General features: G+C 45.2%; 1 pseudogene; it reads right to left on the bottom strand.

Annotated features, from left to right (window-relative positions):
- Window positions 1–404: 404 nt before the first annotated feature.
- The window catches only part of LOC147728497 (uncharacterized), a 77,765-nt pseudogene continuing 62,310 nt past the window's right edge, over window positions 405–15,859 (bottom strand).

The raw sequence follows: 15,859 nt of genomic DNA, 5'->3' as shown, positions 1-15,859 counted from the left end.
CGGAGCTTATTCAATGGAGTGCTCCACATTCCAATGTTCTAATAATGCAAACAATATTTACCTTGAACTAAAACACAGAAATGTGGGGAACAATATCTCTTAAATAAAATAATCATGAGGGTAATGTCCAACGTTTTTAAATAAACGCTTGTGAGGACAGAAAAAAAAGCGGTATTTAGTAGACTTTTATATTACTAACCCGGGTCTAAATATTTTTTCCAGGCAACTGCCACAGGCGGCACATTCAATACATCTAAGGTCCTCCCGATCTGCCTGACTTTTACACCTTTGAAGACAAACACTTAAACAAAGAAAGTCAGTCAGTGGTCAGTGTCTGTTGGTTTGGAATATGAATGGTTCAGAATCCACAGCAAAATAGAATACCGCTCCCAAGCTCTCTATTCCTAATTCGTACCTGTGGAATACAAAGGTCATGTACTGAAAACCAATGCACTTTTCAAGACACTTGAATGCTGAGCTGCCATGGTGCACTTGAAAAATTAAATGGTAGTACAGAAGCAATTCTGCATTCCACTTTGGGCTGCTGCTTTAAAAACATGAATAACTCAAAGCATTTCAGATGAATTTTCCCACTTCCAACTCTGTTCTGTTCTCACCGAGTCGCCAAACAGAAATAGGTCACCTCTATCCTCCCACCTCCCAAATGCTGCAGGCGAAATAAATACAATAGAGGCTGCGCTGGACCCAACCCGACACCCAGAATGACTAAAATCCTCTGTTTTTGGAGACTGCTCACGTTGCACAGAGGACTGGAGACAAACTTACAGCATGGACCCAAGCAGAACTTGCAGTAGAGTTAGTTGACTCTGTGTGTCTCGTTCAGCAAACCTCGTTTGCTCCCCATCCTAAATGCTCACCCTTGTTTCCAGCACCATTACAAACTTCTGCATCCACTACTGGCTGCCGTTCCCAACTCATCACAGTAGGGTGGGGTCAGGGAGAATTTCTGATCCACCCAATGCTGTGACAGGATGGGAAAGGTGAACCTTCGCTGATCGATGCACACTCTTGGGAATCACATTCCGCAGTCTGAAGCCCCCAAGATGCTGTCAGTCAGCAAGGGTGGGATATATGATGCAGGAGGAGTGGCACTACATTCTGGCTGGGGATTCACACTAGGGCTGAAGTCACTCCACCTCTGAAAAACCTGCGATATGGTGCATGCACTGTAAGTGCATGTGCCTGTCTCCTGCAACTGCCTGAACCTTGCACAGAGCAAGGGTAAGAAAGTATGCTGGATGATTGTTAGTGCAGTTGGTAGGAGCCATGCATTTAATTGAAAAGTAATGGAGGCAAAAAGGGGTGTGGGGGGGGGGGGGGACAAAACAGAAACTCGTCTCTGTTGGCAGGCTGGTGAAAAAAAGCCAGTCAGCACACCAGTATTGTGTAGGATTTCTGGGGGCACCTCTAAGGTGCCCTCTGCGTTCATGTATTGATAAATCCAACACTGGCATTAGTGTGGGTTTATTAATATAAGATATTTAATACAAAACATCCCTATTTTCAGTGAAGTCATCATGTAACAGGGGAAATCTTTTTCACCTATGCCCAAAACATGCTTTAAAAATAGCTTCCTGGTCACTAGCTCTGACAGTAATGGAAAGGACCAGCACTGGGGCATCTCTGCTCATATAGTATAGTGCACCCTGCCTTATGGCTAAAAGGCCTCTTGTAGGGGTGATTAACTCATACTGCATGCAGTGTTGGTAGGCATGAAACACAGGCTGCGTGCCATGTCATGTTTTCATTTTTGTTTGCATCAAGAAACACACCCTGCGGTGACAGTTTGCATGAGCTTTGTGAGGGGTCCACTAAAGGTGGCACAATTTTTGCTGATGCCCTTGGGGTACCTCTTTAGTTCCCTTTAGACCCTGGATGCCAGGGGTATCATTACTAGGGATTTACAGTTGGTACTAAAGGTATTGCCAATTGGAGAAACAATTTCACAGTTTCAAGAAAGAGATCTGGTCCTTGATGGTAGGGGCCCAGTTCACTTCCAGTTCCACCTCAAAAGGGGCACTTTCCTATAGCATATAAGTCATAATGATACTTTCACTGAAAGTTCAAATGGTGTTATAAAATAACAATTATTAATATTGTTGCCACATGTGCATTATCACGATTATGTTACAGGAAAGTTATTTTACTGAATCTTTCAACACTCGTTTGTGGGTGATTGAGAACCATCTCTAAACCCTTCCAAGACACTCCCAACATAGCTCATTGCTCCTCCCTATTCCCCTCACATTTCATCCACAATTGTTGGCTTTTGTCACCTGAGTTATGTGTGTCACTCACTCATTGAGTACTCCAATGTATAGTTACATGTTGCCAAACTTTGCTGGTTCCTACATGAACTGGTTTCTGATTCAGGCCTATGTGCAGTCTTGCACCTCCGTCTGTTCATCTTTTTCTGTGCTAAGTGTCTATAGTCATAAAACTACTACTCGTAAATGCCATTGTGAAGGCTACAGGATAATACACTATGACCGTGCCAAGAAAGGAGGCAGAGGCATCACCATCAACTTCAAGGAAACTATCAGATGCACCATTACCATCAACGACCCCACACCTCAACTTCCTACTATAAACTAAAGCAAAGACCACATTAAAGGGCACCCTCCCCTACAGCCCCCAGGACCCTGAGCAACATTATGTGAGGCCCACCCAACCTCATTGCCCCCTGGCAATCAATTACCACCACTACGTCGTACTCGGTGACCTCAACTACCTTTTTGATGACCCGAACAACGCCAATTCCACCGCACCTCTGGAAAACTTAAACAACATTGGCCTCACCCAACTGGTCATCGAACCCCCTCACAATGCCAGACACACACTCAACCCCATTTTCACCTCCTGCAACAGAATCAAATTCAGCCATTCCACAGAACTCACCTGGACTGACCACACCATTGTATACTTCACCATCACAGATGTCCAACACACCATCACCAAACATCAAATCTCCTTCCACCGCAGCTAGAGCAAGGTCACCAAAACTCAATGGAAAGTGGCCCTCGCCATCTCCCAACCTGCGGCCCAAACAGATCTCAACCAGGCAGTCCAGAACTTTGCTGCCTGGATCACCCACATCGCTGACAGAGTTGCTCCACTGAAACCTACAAAATCCAACAAGAGCCACAAACATGTCAGTTGGTACATCTCACAACTCAAGACCACCAAGCACAACTGCCACCAATTGGAGAAAGGATGGCGCACCAGCATGAACCCCGCCAATAGAGTACCTCAGCAACTATCACCGGCACATCAAAGAAGCCAAGAAATCAGCCATCACTACCCCCATTGACTACGCAGCCAACCACACAAAGGAACTCTTCAAAATAGTCAAAGAATTCTCCAACCCCACAGCCATGGAGAACACCATCCAGCCCTCCCAGATGACTTAGACAGCAAAATCATCAGCATCTACAACAATTTCAACATCCAACCTGCCACCCTCCTCCCCGACAACCTCAACCAACCAGTGAATACCAGCCAAACCATCACCACCTGGTCACTGCTCACCGTCCTCACCATCTAAGCCATCATGTCTTCCATTCACTCTGGGGTGCCCACTGCCATCTGCTCCCACCACCTCTACAACCTCGCATTAAACCCCAATCAGCAGGCACCTCATCAGCATCCTTAACACCTCCATCTCCACAGCAACCTTCCCAGGCAGATGGTAACACACAGACGTCTGACCCCTCCTAAAGAAAGCCTCCGCTGATTCCACAATCTCAAACATTATGGTCCTATCTCCCTGCGCCTCTCGAGAAAGCCATCAACCAGCAGCTCAGCAAATTCCAGGAACTAAACCACCTATTGGAGGCCTCTCAATCAGGATCCTGTGCCAACAACAGCATCAAGACTGTGCTGATCGCCACCACAGATGACATCAGATCACTCCTCAGCTGAGGAGAAACTGTGCCCTGATCTTCCTTGACTGCTCCGCAGTGTTTGACGCATTCTCTTACTACACCCTCATCAACAGACTTCACAACATAAGCATACAGCAAAACCCCCTCAAGTGGATCACCTCCTTCCTTATAGGACACATGCAGAGCATCTGACTGCCTCCCTTCACCTCCGCACCCTAATACATCATATGAGATGCATGTCAGTGTAGTACCACAAGGATCATCATTCAGCCCCACCCTATTCAACATCTGTTGTTGTATAAGCTTTATTTTGACAGCTCATGTCATAAAAGCTAAAAAAACACACACTTTAATATATAAAAAAGATATAAAAATTAACAATTCATATAACAGCATATTGCAGATAAACATGTATTCACAATCCAACCTAGTACGTGACTGCAACTAGAGTACAATATGGTGTTCGACAGATCAGCGATAAAGCAATTAATACAACATATTACAATAAGAACATACATTAACCACCTTATAAATGAGTAGAAGGAAGCGTTACAATACTTCATAGTGTGGTGCCTCTTCCAATGGACCCAATTTTCAATCTCTAGCAAGCCTTATTAAACTTTTCAGCCCTCCTCGTGGCAACATTATTGACAGACTAAAAGCAAAATAAGGTCACATGCATAGCATTTATATCAAACATAATTGCCTGCCTACATGCCCTATCGCATCTGGACGCAATCCTCATACTACTAAGTGCTGCTGTGTTCCTGTCTGGATCTTTTGTCTGATGAGCCATGCATGACTTAGGAATTTGGCCATGCTGCAGGCCAAGTGTGGTCTAGGATCTGATTTGAGGATGCGCAGGGTGACCCGATAGTCCTGTGTGCCCAGCTGCTGGCAGATCGGTTTTAACCATTTCATCCTCGGAGTGGTGTATGCCTGGCAGACAAACATGACATGGGCAATACTTTCTACTGGGCCCTGCAACATGGACAGTCCTTTGGTGTTGGGTTGCATGGATCCCAATTAGCTGTTGTCTCACAGACAGGAAGTGTGCCAAACCTAAAATGGATGTATAACATCCTGTCCAAAGGGACCTGAATTATGTCTAAAAAGGGCGCTAAGTGTCTGGTCTGTTTATGAAGGTAAAATTCTGCTGTTAGGCTCCCCAAATTTGGTTTGCTGGATTCTAGTTGTTTCACCCATTCCCAGTATAGACGTTTAAGCTCTTCTCTCCTAGGTGGGTTCTGCTTGTCCCAGTGTGCTTGAAGCCCTAGTGCTGACATATTTTCCTAAGCTTGGAGATCCAACCTACTTTAATACTTATGTCTAACCTGATAACCTCAGATAGGGCTTCCTCATAAGGTAGGAGCTCTGGGGTCCGCCTAATATGAGCCCAACAACTCAACATCTACATGACCCCCCTCTCAGACGTCGTCAGATCCCACAGACTCAACATAATCTCCTACGCAGATGACCTTCAACTGATCCTCTCACTCACCGAGGACCCCTCCAATGCCAAGACCAACTTCTGCAATGCCATGACCAAAGTAGCTAAATGGATGAGAGATAACTGCCTCCAATTCAATTCCAACAAAATTGAAGTACCGATGTTTGGGAAGAACACCTCTGCATGGGACACAGCATGTGGCCTGCAGAACTTGGACCCACATTAACACCGACTGACCATGCAGGCAACCTCAACATCATCCTCGATTGCCAACTGACTATGAAATAACAAGTTAACACAGTTGCCTCCTCCTGCTTCCACCTACTTTGCGTACTCCGCAGAATTTTCAGATGAATTCCAATCAACACCAGAAAGATTGTCAACCAGTTCCTCATCACCAGTCACCTCGACTACGGCAACACACTCTATGCTGGAATCTCCACCCAGCTCCTCAGCAGACTCCATATCATACAGAACAGTGTAGACAGACTCATCCCGGACCTCCCCCAAAGAACCCATATTGACCCCCCACCTGAGAAACCTCCAATGGCTTCCCAACCAGAAAAGATGCCAGCTCAAGATCCTCATGCACACCTACAAAGCCCTCCACAACCTAGGACCTGCCTACCTCGAACATCGATTGAACTTCCACCAACCCGCTAGATACCTGTACTCCTCTTCACTCGCCCTTGCACATACTCCCCACATCCATCACAGCCACAACAGGGGCCACCCCTTCTCCTACATCACAACCAAGACCTGGAACGACCTTCCCCTCCAGCTACCTACAGCCCCCTCGCTGGTAGACTTCAGAAAAAGACATTATCTGGCTCTTTGATGGATACACAGTATCCAGATACCCCTAGGGGTGAGAGAGTTGAGCTTTACAAATACTGTTTGAATTCCATAAACTAGTAAATGTGAATAAAAGTGTAAGTGTACCTTTGTGAATCAGGCCCTTAATCTGTACACAGCTCCAAAATCCTAACTTTTGTAGTGTGTGTGATGATTGGAGTATGTGAAAAAGTAAAATCCAAACTGAAATTGAAGTAGCTCACCCCTGCTTCCTGACAAATGCATCTGAAAATACATAATCAAACAGAACACAAGAATGTAAGCTTTAAGTTAGGAAACTATGCAGTCTGGAAAGGCAGCATGTTTAGGAGTTGGATGTGAGGGAGCTCCAAAATTTCACATCTAGAGACATGTTTAATTTTGTTGCGTATACTAAGACTCTGGCTTAGCTCTAAAAGGTTTGCTTTTCCACCCATGGATGACTGAACTTAGTTCGGTGCACAACCCTTGAAAGTGAAAGTACAGGTCGGTGGAGCCCCACACAACCCCACTCAATTCATAGTTGATGTGGTGTTCGTGCTGTCATGGTTACTAACAACCCCTAAGAAAGGGGTCTGGGATGTAGAGGTTAATCAAAACCAATTTTGTTCTATAGAATATCACAAGTTATGCACTAAAAGAAAAGTCACTTTATATTAAAACGTGTTTTATTTCAACAGTCTTAACCTGTTGCTTAGCACATGTAAAATAGCCAAACAAAACATTATCAAAACAGCACTGATGCATGTTACTAAGAACTAGAAAAACATGAATGTTTCTACTATAGTCAAAAGGTCATTTGTCAAACTAACACCCTAAAGTCTACTTCTATTCGCTATACTGTGAAAGCATGCAGTAGCTTATCTTGCATCAACAGTTTGTTGGGATTCATCACACTGCATACTGTAGTTATCAGTAGCCAGGATAGAGTGTTCACTCGAGAGGAAAACAAACATCAGCTGGGATCAGCTCCTCTCTTCTTCTGTCCGACTTGGCTCCATACCAGCTCTCAGTGTACGACTGGATGCTGCAGCAGTATGACAATCTGGTGATCTCTGTCAGAATTTCTGACTGTATTGATAAGCAAAAGCCCCTCTCTAATCCAATGGCCATTGATGAGCCTTTGACACTGTTGACTATCGATCTTATCTTCAATGGGGAATTTTTGACGGATTTCTGACATAACCTGTGCACATCAATATACTAGTCTGATGCGCATTAGTATAAACATATATGGTAAAAATATTTCAATTGAGACAACATTGCTCATGTTGTTGTTATTAGATAGCCTTGAAATATAGATAACAAGACACCTGTCCCAGACTGATGTTGTATTAGGTGTCTTATCAATGTCACTGTCTGGATGACTTGACACCTTCACAGGGACCTAGAAAGATAAGGACAGACGGCATCTACAACAAAGGTACACAAGTCAACAATCAGCCCAAAAAAGGAGTCTTGGCCCTTGGCATAGATGGGTCAAATATATATATATATATATATATATATATATATATATATATATATATATATATATATATATATATATATATATATATATATATATATATATATATATATATATATATATATATATATATATATATATATATATATATATATATATATATATATAATCAGGAATCCATGCTCTCAGAAATAGGATCTGAATCTCTGTATCTAAAAATAGATTGGTAAATTCATCAAAACCATAAAATAAATACATGTAAGATATCATAAAAAATATAAACAGCATAAAATAATGCGACAAGCTTTGCATGAATACTTTTTCTAAGCCTTGCATGTCTCAAGAGATAAGAAAAGATATTTGAAATGTTACATTATATAAAACAGTCCACTAAAGACATTATCGTGAAAACACATATTATATCCTGATGTATATCAAGAAGAAATTCATTTGGCAATTAAACAGACCAAGCATGATACTAAATATTCAAAATGTTATGTTATGTTAAGTTATGCGTTTTTATTAGGCGCACAGATGTTCCAGCCAAGGAGCGTCCTGGCGCCCGACAAGGCAGCTGCACAACACAACGAAACAATAAATCAGACAAATTTAAACTAAGGGAATAAAAAAGTTTTCACCGCACGGCGAAAGGAGAGCAGATCCCCAAGGGCACGGATCGCTGGGGGAAGGGAGTTCCAAAGAACCGCCGCACGCACTTGAAAGGAGCGCCCGCCGGCCCTGCTCCGCTTGAAGCGCGGGACAACAGCCAGTTCTAAATCAGCAGATCTTAAAGCTCGGGCTGGAATGTAATGGGCCAGAAGAGTAGCAAGAATCATAGCTGGGGACCCCTTCAGAATCTTATAGGCGACACAGAGGACCTTAAACTGGATCCGCTGGGCCACCGGGAGCCAGTGCAATGAACGCAGAGTACTAGAGGTGGGGCACAATCTAGGTAATCCTACCACCGATCTTGCTGCGGCATTCTGGATCCGTTGTAGACGCCCAATCTCTGCCTGGTTCAGGCCTACCAATAGGGAGCTCGCATAATCCAGCCTAGAGATGACAGTGGCTTGGATCATGAGTTGCCTAGTGGGGGCATCAAAAAACTTGAGCACTGGACGGAGCCCGAGCAGGATGCCAAAGCAACAAGCCGCCGTACGTTTGGTATGACAAGCAAACGTAAGGGAAGGGTCCAGCCAGACCCCGAGGTTTTTAAGCTCGGCAACTGGGATGGGAGTAGGACCCAGATCCCCTGGCCACCATCTCTCTCCCCAAAGTTCCGGTTGTTTGCCAAAAATCATGACCTCGGTCTTACTAGCGTTCAGCTGGAGACAGTTGGACGTCATCCAGCCGGCGACCGCCCGCAGTCCTTGTTGGAACCTGGGGGCATCGACATCGGCATCCCCGCTGATCGTAACCGCTAGCTGGGTGTCATCGGCGTATGACACCATTGTCATACCCCTTTGCCTGACAACCTCAGCTAGCGGCCTTACGTATAGATTGAACAACGTAGGACTCAGCGAGCAGCCTTGGGGGACCCCCAGGCCCAGCGGATGGTATTTGGACCGGTAAGGCGGGACGGTCACGCTATAGGCCCGATTGGCTAAAAAAGACCGGAACCATTGGAGAGCAATGCCGGTGACACCAACCTCCTCTATGCGACGCAGAAGGATCGGGTGCGATACGGTATCAAAGGTGGCGCTCAGGTCTAATAGCACCAGCGCCGCCATTTGCCCCGCATCGAGCACGGAGCGAAGATGCTCCACCATATACAGCAGAACCGTCTCCGTGCTGTGACCAGCCCTGAACCCATTCTGCGTCACATCGAGGACGTCAGCATGAAGTAGATGTTCCGAGAGGACCGCGTTGACATGCGCCTCAGTCACCTTAGCAGGCCACGGTAGGAGTGAGATTGGCCGATAACTCTCGGGCTTGCTACCATCCAAGTTAGGTTTCTTAAGGATAGGACGAACCATGGCTCGTTTCCACTTCAGTGGGACTACGCCGGATGTGAGCGACGTATTGAGCAAAGAACATAGCGGTGAGGTGTCATGTACCGCTAGGTCTTTGAACACAGCTGGGCAAAGCGGATCCGCTGGGGACCCCGACTTCACTTGATGAGCCAATTTGTCGAGACTTTCAGGTATTAAAGTAGGAAAAGAATGCAGCCCCTCTGATGTTAACGGCTTAAGAGTTGGATTAGCCGAAGGAGTGGCCAACGGAAAAGCCCGATAAATGGCATTGACCTTTTCCAAAAAGAAATCCGCCAATTTTTCACAGTGCTCAACAGAGCTCTGGTGGATCGTAGTTACCTTTTTGGCAGTGAGATCTTTCAACACCTTGAAAATAGCCTTAGATGGGTTAGAGCTAGTCCTAAATTGTGTGGCATAGAAGGCGGCGCGGGTTCTGCACACTGCCCGGTGATACAGTTTCACCGTGGACAAGTACAAACCTTTCTTCACGTTGTTATAGGATTTGCGCCAAGCCCGCTCTGCACGCCTACAAGAAACCTTTAGTGCCCGCAGCGAGTCATCGTACCAAGGGCTGGATTTACCGGTCCCCGTTTTACAGCATACAATGGGGATGAGGGTGTCTAAAGCCCTGGTTACCCAGTTACAAAACCTATCATAGACCTGATCTGCCGACCCAGTTATGTCAAATGAGTCGGTCGATAGGAGATGGAAAAACTCGTCCAGCTTTAGTTTATTCCAGCGCCGTCGTGGAATAGAACACACCACTGGCTTAGGTTGTATAGCCGGTGTAGGGCAGTGGATCTGTATCAAATAATGATCAGTCCATGCCAGAGGTGTGTAGCTGGAGATGCAGGCTTCCGTAAGATTGGTGAAAAACGGATCGAGGTTATGGTCCCCTGAATGGGTAGGCTGTGACACCAGCTGAATCAGCTGGAGTGCCTCAAGATCTGCCATGAAACTGGACACCGTAGGGCTGGCTAATTTGTCAAAGTGCAGATTTAAATCCCCAACGATGGAGAAGTTGGAACACCCTGCAGCCAAATTGGAGGAATATTGTGGCTTAAAGATAAATAGTTCATACAAATAATTTCTCCATCACAATATTCCTTCATGACAGTCTTTGTAGTTGATACAAGATCCTGTGCATGTTCTTTATCGAATCATGTGATAATTTGGGGATATTTAGATGACCACAGGTTCCCACACAGCATATGTGTGGTCGTGGAATAGATGGTGAAGGCTTGCATGTAGTTGTTGGCTCGTGACACGGTTGTACAGGAATTGTTTGTAGCTCAAAGCACTTAGTAAAAGTTCAAGTTCCTAGTTTGGAGGTTTGAATGACTGCAGTAACTCGAGCCAACCTTCAGAAAGCTCTTCAAAGAGTAACTATGGTGATATTGATCCATCATAGCCAGCATCTTGCAGTAGTGGCATATTCATAGCTTGGCATTGCCTCTGGTGTGGTTACAATGGTTGGAGGAGCACATTCACATCTAGGAAACACCATGGGCTAATCCAGATGATGATCCAAAATGATTTCAGTTTATGCACCAGAAGATGGGTTTCACATGCAGAGCATCTATTTTAGGAATAGACAATATCCAATTTTCACGTAGTTTAGAAAGCTACTCATGTTCCAGATAGAGTGCTAAGGTTTCTAGTCACTTTTGGGCGGTTGGATACATTTATTCCATGTTGATGCCTTCCTTGTTGAATAAGGATGGATATGACAATACTACAGCCCATGCATAGAAAGATGGTGTGAAATCATCCAAAAAGACTGGAGAACAAAGAGTTAAAGCATGATGGTATCACCTATATAACGTTACAACGTAAACAATTAGAACGCATGCTTTTACAACGCATAATTTTACAACGCATGCCATTACACCACATTTAAAAAAACTACCATCACAACACATTCTATTACAACACATACCATTACAACGCATAGCATTACAACGTATAATAGGTTTAGGGCAACAGTAGGGTAAGTGTTGGATAGAGTAGGGGTAAAAATACCTATTCCCACTCCAGTGAGCGCAAAAGTAGGGAAAGTGTTGGATAGTGTAGGGGTAAAAATGACTATTCCCATCTACCCCAAACCCCATACCCACACTGAAATAAAAAAAATCTAGATTGCTTACCTTATAATGCGCTGTAATGACATGCGTTGTAATGGTATGAGTTGTAATGACATGTGTTGTAGTGACATGCATTGTAATGGCATGCGTTGCAACGGCATTCGATGTAAAGGCAGTTGCTTTATAACAGTTGCGTTGTAAAAGCAGTGCGATGTAATGACTGCGTTGTAATGGATGTTTCCCCGATTGTATCAGTCCAAACACAGCTTTAAATATAGTCACCAAACCAGATTCGCTGTTCTTAAAAAAGTACTTATTACAATGTTGAAGAGTGTATTGAAAATCATATGAACGATATCAGCAAAATGATTTGAGTATTGTGTCTGTAACAGACTCTGAATCTCCACAGCAGTTCTGGCTGCCTGTAAGATATAGGTTTCTGCTGCAGAAGTCAAAGTGACCTCTTTTTGCATCAACACTGTTACTAAATTGTTATGTTTTTCAAAACACATGTCCTCCATATCAATGCTAGGCCAAGGGATACCCTTGATTACATGTTGAGACAATGGGTGCAAGGTTTTTTCAACACACTGTATTATTTTAGAAATCATAATCACATAAGTTTGATCAGGTTTCAACCCGCAGCAACTAATGTTAGTTAACAACATTATTTAACAGATTTTGGTGCATGGGGATGAATGAAGTGGGAGTAACCAGTAGGACACAACTTAATCAAAGCATCATATTTATTTTATTTATTTATTGAAGTTTTGTACAGCGCTAGCTGGACCCAAGGGTATCAGAGCGCTTCACATCAAATACAAATATGCACCAAATAGACAAATACAGATATGCATCAGATAGACAGAGTGGGAGGTAAGCAGGAGTAAGGAGCCCAGGCGGGAAATAAAAGTCTGAACAATGACACCAGGGGCGCATTCCAGGACGGAGATCAGGCACGGATCATAGAGATAGAGGTTTTTCACAATCCGACATGGGGTTCTCGTTGCGCTCCAGAGTGCTCAAGGAAGAGGGCTTTGAGTAGCATCTTGAATTTCAGGAAGGAGGCGGTCATTCTGATATTTTGGGGATGGAGTTCCAGATCCTAGGAGCATTGCCCGCAAAGGATTTATTTGCGGTTTTATGTTTCTGTGTTTTCAGAGAGATGAGAAGGAGCGTGTTGGAGCTTCTGAGGTTCCTAGACTGACCGGCCCTTTTGAGTTTGGCGGCAAGATATTCTGGTTTGCCTGTATGCAGGGCTTTGTGCGTGAGGCAAGCTGTGCGAAAGCAAGCTCTTTGGTCAATAGGGAGCCACTTCAGGTCTTTGAGTGCCGGTGAGATGCGTTCGTATTTCTTTGTTCCTGTGACCATTCTTGCTGCGGCGTTGAGGGTAGTGGTCAGATGTCCCAGGTGAGATTTGGCTGTACCAGTCAGAGCTGCAATGCCATAGTAAATTCTGGAGAGCACCAGTGCCTGGGTGGCCTGTTTCAGATCTTTTGGGGGGGAGGAAGGGTTTTAGTTTGTAGAGAAGTTCCAGGTTAAGGAACACACTTTTGGCAGTTTTTGAGATGTGTTTTTTCATGTCCAGTTTGGGGTCGAGCGTAATCCCGAGGGATTTTACAGAGTCTGTCGGCACAAGAGGAACATTAAGGGCGTTTAGGGCTTTGAGCCCTTCAGTCATTTGGGTGTTTTCATCTTTATTCGAGATCAGGAGCACTTCTGTTTTTTCTTCGTTGAGTTTGAGGTGATTGGTTGAGAGCCAGTGTTGAACCTCTGTGAGTGTACTATTTAGTCTGTTAATGTCAGCGATTAATGTGGTTTCCAGGTAGAGTTGTGTGTCGTCTGCGTAGAGGTGGAAGGGGATGTTGGAGTTCCTTAGAAGTGCGGTGAGGGTTTCCATGTAGATGTTGAAAAGTTGCGGGGAGAGTACTGACCCTTGTGGTACTCCTCTATTAATGGGGAAGGGGGTCCGATTCGGAGCTGTTGATTTGAATTTTTTGTGTGCGGTTGTTGAGAAGGGAGGAGAACCATTTTAGAACCGTCTTTTCAATACCCGCTCTCTCCTGGAGGACATTGAGTAGCAGGGTATGATCCACTGTGTCGAACGCAGCCGAGAGGTCTAAGAGGATGAGGAGGCTACATTGGTTGGAGTCGAGTGACCTGTGCAGATCATCTAATCATCTAGGACATTTAGGATTGCGGTTTCCGTGCTGCAGCCCTTTCTGAACCCTGATTAGTGTGGGTCGAGTAGATTAGTGTTCTCTAGGTGTTGGGTAAGCTGTGACAGCACACATCTTTCAAGAATTTTAGATAAGAGCGGGAGGATCGAAACCGGTCTGAAGTTGTTCAAGTCCTTGGGATCTAGGCCGGGTTTTTTTAGGAGTGGCGTGACTGGTCCTAGTTTGAGGCAATCAGAAATGGAGCCCTCGCTCAGAGAACTGTTGATGATCTTGTCCCAGATTGGGGCTAGAGTAAGCTTCAGGTCTTTGGTCAGTCTCAAGGGTAGCAGATCTAGGGAGTGTGACGAGGGATTAGCAGAGGCTATGAGATTGCTAATCACTTCATCCTGAACCGGTCGGAAGGATGACCAGGCGAGGTTGAAGTCCTGTTGTGGTTTGTTGCAGGAGGGCGGGTCTCTGTGCGGGCGGAGGGCTTAGCGCTGAATGATCGATCAATTTTAGCGATTTTTTCATTGAAAAATCTTGCAAAATCATCACAGTGGGTTTTGGACGCCGCCTTGCTGGCTATCGCTGGATTGGAGGTTTGGTTCCTGATGATGGTGAAGAGTTCTTTGGGGCGTTTTTTGGCATTGTCTAAAGCAGAACAGAAGAAGGATGACTTTTTGCTCTTGATATGAGTATAGTAGATTGTGCGTGCTGTCTCAAGTTGATCCCGGTGGAGGGAGGTGGGGTTGTTCCTCCAAGTTCTTTCCAGGGATCTGAGGTATCTCCTTTCCTCATTAATGTCAGTGGAGAACCAGGATCTGGAGGGGATGCTTCTGGGTTTTTTCAGTTTCAGAGGTGCCAGCTGATCCAGGATGAGCTCCAAATTGGAGTGGTAGAGCGAGGTGAGTTCCGTGGTTCAGAGGAGCTCCGTCGAGTTCGGGAGGAGTGAGATCAGTCCCTCTTCTAGCTTGTCTGGGGGGACTCTCAATGTGTTCCTGACCCACTTAGGGGAGGCTTGAGTAGGTGGGAGGGGTAGGGCCGCATGGTTGATATGAAAGAGAATGATGTGATGGTCTGACCAGTCCACCGGGATGATATGGTCAATCGTGATTGCATTTTTGTCCGCAATGATTGCATCCAGGATCGCTCCTCTATGGTGAGTTTCCTCTGAACAGTGCTGGATCATATCAGTGTCTTGCAGAAGGGTGCTGAGAGATTGGATGATCGGGTTTTTGGTTTAGTTCCATCTGAGGTTGAGGTCCCCCAGAATTAATCTGTAGTCGCTGTTGAGTGCGGTTTGAGTGACCAGATCTGAGAGCTGAGCGCCAAATTCAATAGAGTTGCTTGGAGGATGGTATAGGAGAAGGCAGTGAAGTGAACAATGATTGGGCGATTTGAAGTTGACCGAAAGGCATTCAAAGGAGATATACAGGCAGGCCTTGGTTTCAGTGATGGAGAGTTCCTTTTTGTGAATAATTGCTATGCCGCCGCCTTTGTGTAAGGGTCTATCTTTGCGGATAATTGAGAAACCAGGTGGCACCAGCATGTCTATAATGGGGACGGAAAGGTTATTAAGCCACGTTTCTGTGATGAAAGCTACATCCAGGTCATGAGAGAGGATGGCTTCTGCTATTTCCGTTGCATGTTTGACGGCGGACCGGCTATTAATAAGCAAACAGTTAATGGGAGGGTCTTCTTTTGATTTTGGATTATCAGGCTTGGCTCTGGGAATGGAGGATAGATATGTAGGGGGTCTGGGGTTTTTTCGGGGGGCGGGTCCCTACTTACTCCAGTGATTACTTGGGTTGAGGAGAGGGGAGTAGAGTTAAGGGGTTGGGCCTGGGTTAGCTGATTGGAGGGGAGGTCGTAAGATGAGACGAGTACGCTCACTTCTTGGGGGGAAAGGGTGGGAATAGTTCTACTGGGACTGTCTACTCGTGACTCCGTCCGGGGTTTAGTGAGTGGAGGCCGGGCACCTGG

This window comes from Lissotriton vulgaris, chromosome 3_1, assembly GCF_964263255.1.
Source record: "Lissotriton vulgaris chromosome 3_1, aLisVul1.2, whole genome shotgun sequence".
In the NCBI taxonomy this organism is placed as follows: Eukaryota; Metazoa; Chordata; class Amphibia; order Caudata; family Salamandridae; genus Lissotriton; species Lissotriton vulgaris.
Note: the sequence above shows the minus strand (reverse complement) of the source record. Positions and strands in the feature narration are given on the sequence as shown.